Raw genomic sequence first — 7,271 nt, 5'->3', positions numbered from 1 at the left:
TCACAGGATTAAAAATCATTCAAAATGAACCACATCTGAAAAACACAGAACAAAATGATAACCCCACCGAAAATCAAAACACAAAACCAACCGCCACCAAAAACAATACACAAAACCATAAAGAATCTCCAAAACAAAGAAAAAATAGAAAAATGACAGAACAAATAATACCCCAAGAAGAAATAGACAAATCTGAACATAGAAAAACAACAAGACTCCGAAATCAACCACGTAAAAACTACAAAATGTTCATCCCCCAATCTAAAATATTAAAGAAAGTAGAATTTAAAAAGTAATTTTAAGATTTCATACTTCACAATCTTGAAACCTCCGTAACATTTTTCATTTCAATTTTTCAAAATAACATGCTCACAAGTACGCAATAATTCTAGTTCAAAATAGACCAATAGGATTCATCCAATCCGCCACTTTCTCTAACTCAAACTAAGATCAATTAGACGAATAATCTAGAACTCCAGGCACATCTCTAACTATAACTTTACAACCTCCAGGTCAAAAATAAGCAAATCACTCCAACTTGACAGCTAAAATAAATATCACCATAATACCGTACCCCTCCCTTATCTAATAACCCAAAGATCAACAATATTTCCCCAACTCAGACCACGAATACCCCCAAAACAAATTTGATAACTTAGCCTAAAGTAACAAAATGAAGATTTTAATTAGCCTAAAGTATAAAAATCTCACCATACCCCGGATCATTTGACAAACAAAAATAAAGAAAAAGACGACCTCCCAGTCACCATGAAAATTGCCCCCAACAATTTTTTACAAAACTCAACCCACTTGTCAAAAAAAATAATAAATAATTCGACCACACTAGAAAATCGCCTCAAACAGCAAAAAATATTCGACCAAGAGATCATTTCTTAAATGCTCTTCTCTCAAACAGTTGCTCAAATACTTATAAATTTTAAACATTTTTTTTCAATACTTGAAGCCTTTATAATATTTCTTTTTGATATACTTGAATCTTTTCTAATAATCCTAATCATTTTTTGTAACATTTTTTTAATTTTCTACACTATTCTCGAACTATTCCTCCAACTTTCCAAAACCCTTGAATATATCCACAGGTACGATTTTAACAACTTGTCTAAATGATACGAACAATTTTCAGTAGAACCGATATTTTTTTATTGTTTGTAATTTTCATAACATTTTTATCATCCCTCATTTTGACCATCTGTAAATGTATAAAGAAAGCAATCCTCACATTTGCCCTAGCAACAGTCCTTCTAATTCTTTTTTTGGAAGAATATTATAATAAACACAAAATTTCTCACTAAAGTAATAATTCAAAAAACCATCAAAAATTGCTACCCAACAGTCACAGCATCAGTCTTCACCGACATCATCCCAAGATAACCAAACACCACCTTCAACTACTCAAAATCCTCAAACGTCTACACGAATTTCTTTTCAAGACAATCCATACACTTTTGAAGAACGACATACTCGTTTATCAGAACCACTAGAACCAGTCCAACGACAAGCACCTTTAAGCGAACCAACATATAACCTATACCCAACACTACCACAAGAACTAAGTAGAATAAGAAATTCTAGTCAAAGCCAAAATACAGTCGAAATAAATAGACAAATTATACATCCTCGACGAAACAGAAATCTTCAAACTCCCCGAGTTCATTTTGATATACCTCAATCCCCATCACAAAACACTCCAGAAAACCCCATTGGTATATTACCAGAAACCCCTACGCTTCTTTCACAACGTAGCACCTCAAGCCTACCATCAGATTACTTAGGTTCAACACCAACATCTGAGCAAATACGTGAAAATCCCTTTAACCCCCCAAACCAGGCATCGCGACTACCATATTGGACTACACATTCATTTACACAAGGTGAACCAAATTTAGTCAATGACCCCATAGATATTTCTACGGATACAACAACATCCTCATCACTACCAGAAACATTATCACTACCATCAACACCATCAATAAGCCAGTTTTCACCACCACCCTTTAACTTAAACTTTCCAAATAATCTCGACGCCAGATATCGAGAACAATCATCAATAAATATTCCTTTAAGACTAGATTGGAATACATTCACAGCACCTCCACCACTATTTGGACAACATCAAGAAAGTAACCGCCTTCATAACTGGGCACTTAATAGATTACAATATCGCCAAGATATTCACAACGATATCCGTGATCACAATATTCAAATACTCCAACAAAACAGTTTACAATTAAAGTTTGAAATCACAGTTAAGTTAAATAATATTACCCAACATCCCTACCCATTAAATCCACCTAACATAACAGCTCAATCACTACCACCACCGTTTATAACTACTGAAGTAATATACAAATACGACAGATATACCAAAAACACAATTGGCTACATTACATTTTATAATCCATACTCAGGATTATCATACACATGTATATTCTAAAATTATTAATTTTTCTCCAACTCCCTTTTCTAGTAATCTCAAATCAAAACATAAACCCTTCTCCTCGTACAGGACCACAAGATTTACTAGTAACACATTACGATTGTGAAGAAAATGAACAAAAAACACTACATAAATATGCAATAAATCAAGTATCACAATGTGAAACAGAACCACAAGCTATAGAAACCACAGATGTAATAGCAACACTCTATTCAAAAGCCCGAGCAACAACAGTTACAGGTTATAAATTCACAGCAACATTTTCCGAAAAGAAAGTACATTGTTCACAAGTCTCGAATGGAAACAAAAACCGACTTGACCATGAATCATTCTATCAAAGTAATATAGAACGTCTTTTACATCTCAATTCCGACGATTGTAAAAATGAATTACTAAGACTAAACATCACACAAAATAAAAACTCCCAAAGAAAATTAGTTAATTTTCAAGTTTTTTCAGACTCTGTACATCAATCACAACTTGAAAGACACCAAGGACATATAAAACTAGACGAAAAATACCCGTATAACGGCGCACACGGACGATTAACCTATGACCTACACGATAAACATTGGATACCACACATTGGTATAAATGACCCATCAAACTGCAAAGCAGACACAAAAAATAAAGGATACCAAGAAATAATGTTTTTCGATTGGAAAATACAACTCGAAAAAATACAACTAACACGAGATTTATCAGATAATACAATGATCTATCAAGGAATCCGATTACCTTGTAAAAATGATCAAGGTTATTGCGACCCTACAACGAGAACACAAGCAACAATTGTTTGGTTCCCCGAAGATACATGTACAACATTTCAAGTAGCAAAAATACACGCTCGTATGATAAAATTTCACGAAAAATATTTTATACAATCAATTCCATATGAACAAGTCCATCCATCACGAAAACTAAGTTCTAATTTTAGAAACATAGACAATATAGAAAACAAATTGACACGTTTTCAAATATATCAAGAAACAGAACTTGCATGTAAATACAGGAATCCACTTCACAGAACACAATACTCTGAAATATTAGTTGAATACGAAAAAGGATTCGACATGACCACTGGAAAAATAAAAATCGACCCATATGCCACAGGTCATCCTTTAAACGAAGGAACATCCTATATACCAGTTAATTTTCAAAAAAGCAACGGACAACCTGGTGGACATCTAAAACCTCAGGACACCAGAAGCACACGCTTACAAGAATTATCACTAATGAACACTACATATTTCGGTAATATCCACTATGATATTCATTTAGATATGAAACTAGATTATACAATTAGCCGAATTTTTCAAGAAATGTCACTCTCCGAATTAGAAACACTACACCAATTATGCGAATTAGAACGAACACACATATTACAATCACTTGCACTAGCAGTATTAAAAATACCCTATGCAGGATACTTATTATCTGGAAATAGATCAAATTTTTTAGACTATGAAGGAAACATCTTATGGTTTTATACTTGTACTAAAAAAGTATCACCACTATACGTTTTTGAAGATAAACGATGTTATAAAAGAATCCCTATCTTTTATAAGAATAAAGTACATTTCGTGGATACACTTTCACGAAGAACCTATTTCTGGGATACCGCAGTCCCATGTGGATCAGAAAACAGCCACAATGTAGTACAACTAAACCCTGATGAAAATAAATATTATCTTCTCACACCATATCCCACATTAATGCAATCACTCAAAAAATTTTCACCAGAAAGCATTCGCGCTATTGCTCGAAACCCAAATATAGACTTACAATCAATAGGAATCTATTCAAAATCAGATATTCAACATCACATTAGAACACAACAATTCCAAGAATTATTAACACAAATGGACACTATACAAAGACAATCAATAGACCAAAATTTACGCAAACTTGCAGAAACCGCAGGATTTGCCGATATCTACACGCAAGACTATAGCGGATATTTTAAGGACATTAAAGATTACATATATCTAAACGGTGAAAAATACCGTCCCCAAGATATATCACCAATTAACATTTTTAGCTTTGTTACACTCAAAAATGAGATCCTCGATTTTCTAGGATGGCCCTACTACATCTTAGAAAAATTGACTATTTTATACGCAATGTTTAACTTTATTGGATTTCTTTTCTCACTTTTAAAAGGAATCTACAACACATGTGCTATACACACACAAGTAAACAGACAAGCAAGTGTAGCACGCATACTATTTGCAGGATTTTTTGGAATCTTTTCTACATCTATAAACAAAATTCTTTTAGACGCACAAATAAAAGAATATAACACAAAAATAACAACACGACAAAATACATACGACGAAGAACATAACAATGTAGACATAACGCCAACGGCACCACAATTACCAGCCCTACCAAATAACCATCCACTATCCCTAGTCCCACGAAATTTTCGAAACTTAGCCATCACACATAATCCAAATTTTCGACTCACCACATCACAAAGTCCCATTCAACATATAATGACACACCAGTCACAAGATGATAATACTTATGAACAAATTATTGAACAACCCCATACCACCGCTTTTCAGTCTCAAAATAATCATTTTTTTAGCCCACGATGAGCCGCCAACTTGGATCACTACACCGATCAAATTCCCACCCAACCAATCTTACCTCTCCAATCCCAATAATACCACTTTTTGCTTTTCCGCCACCCGATTTTCCATCTAGTAATGTAACATCAGGCATGAATTCCGACACTAATTCACACATCTCAGTTTTATACTCCATCTCACAGCTAAATAACCCGAATATTGAAACCCCCGATGAATTCGCCGACTCAGAACCATCCCCATCCAATAATTTTCATAACTCTTTTAATTTTTCTCAACTCCCTTTTCAACCCATATTATCCAATAACCCTGACCCAATTACTCCCACACCCTCTTATGCTTCCCAAGTTACCCCAACCTATTCCTCATACCATTCTGACCAATCATCTCATTCTCCAGACACCCCCCGAATCTCCCCAGAGCTAGATAATTTTATTACCCTTCAACAACAACCCTACCACCTTAATACCCCAACCATAAATCAAATCTCCTCCACAATAAATTCATCCAACCCCCCTACCCCTACACCCTCTTCAACTTATACTGAATCACTAGCACCATCATCCACATCAACTGAATCTTCACTCAACACTAATAGAGCTTACCGCACTTTTAAAAGAAAGTTCCCCAACCATCCTTTCCCAGCAAAACCAGGAACAGCCCGTGAATACATCAACCACCCCAAGCATACTAACACAAAAGAATTTTTAGCCATCACCTTACCCTCATTCCCACAATACACCTTAAACACCCCCCACGACACTAACGAAACACGCAACTTCGTAGATGAATACGTTTTAATGCCTACTCTCTCTTGGACCTCATATTATCATTTCACTAACCCTCTTTGCTTACCTTTATCTAACACTCACATCGATATAGAGCGAAATACGGACATACTATATCGACTCACTACACCACTAACACCTAGACAATTTACTTACGTTGGATATAAAAAATCACTAAAAACACACACTGCACCTAGAGCTAACGAATATACACTCGAATACTATGATCACAACATCATCAGAGCTAACCAAGATCAATTCTTAGACGACGATCGCTTCGCTAATCCACAAATTACCGAGAAATTTTTCATCAAGACACCATATACATTCACACTAAACATCTTCGACCGAAAGTTTGATCACATTATTTCAGAAGCACTAACAGACACACAAGCATACGAAAGTTTTAAAGAACGCTTCCAAATATTTTCACTAACCTTTCATTTCCTTGCACCACACGAAAGAGATTTACACTGCTCACACGATATTATGTTGCGCACTAAACAAACCCACACATATAGTTATTATCGTTTCATCCAAAATCACTTTGACCTACACACACCCTCTAGACAACCACACCATCGTTTTCAATTCATTAATTCCAAATACACTTCACCATTTTTCCTAAATTTCACATATTGTATTAAAGACACTAACCTCAATGGTATTCTTCGTAATTATGACCCCATAACCCAAATGTACATCTTCTGTCCCATTACCAAGACCTTCAACGCCGAAGAATCCCGACCCTTCCTTATCCCGCACGAGTTTGTACAACCCATAGAAATCCCAATTTTAGAATTCATCCACAACACTAAATTCAATCACAAATTATATAACTTAATCCAAAACACACCTTATGAGTTTGCAGTTGGCACTGAAGAACTAACCACTATCAAGGCACTTCAATTGCTTTGGCCACTGCTTCAAACTAAAAATATCATCCGCATCTTAGCTAAACTACTAACAACTTCAGAACTAATTCACGACATCTTCCCCCACGGTTTTTTCCCCGACGACTAACAGGTAAGTATGAATTAAATGAATATTACTAACTAATTAAAATATTAAAAAACTCACCATACTTTATTCATGTTTTCTTTAGATTTTTAGCCTTCATCCGACGATCACCTACAAAAACCACAAAAGACAAATAAAAATCGCAAATTTCATCAAACAGATTTCAAAAATTCTATTAATCTCTTACACTTATAAATTTATAAATTTAATACCAATGCAGTAAATTCATTTCTAAAATTTTCCCCCACAAGCAGTAAATCTAATTATGATGAAAATTTGTATCTTAATATTCCCCCATGACTAGCAGTAAATTTCTAAATTCTATGTAGTAAATTAAATAAATGCAAATGCAGTACTAACCTTTTGATATTTTCATTCATTCGCACAGAAATTCTATCCACACTCGCACAG

The sequence above is a fragment of the Symsagittifera roscoffensis genome, chromosome 4 (genome assembly GCF_963678635.1).
Source record: "Symsagittifera roscoffensis chromosome 4, txSymRosc1.1, whole genome shotgun sequence".
NCBI lineage: Eukaryota > Metazoa > Xenacoelomorpha > Acoela > Convolutidae > Symsagittifera > Symsagittifera roscoffensis.
The sequence above is the reverse complement of the archived record's forward strand: the minus strand, read 5'-3'. Positions refer to the sequence as shown.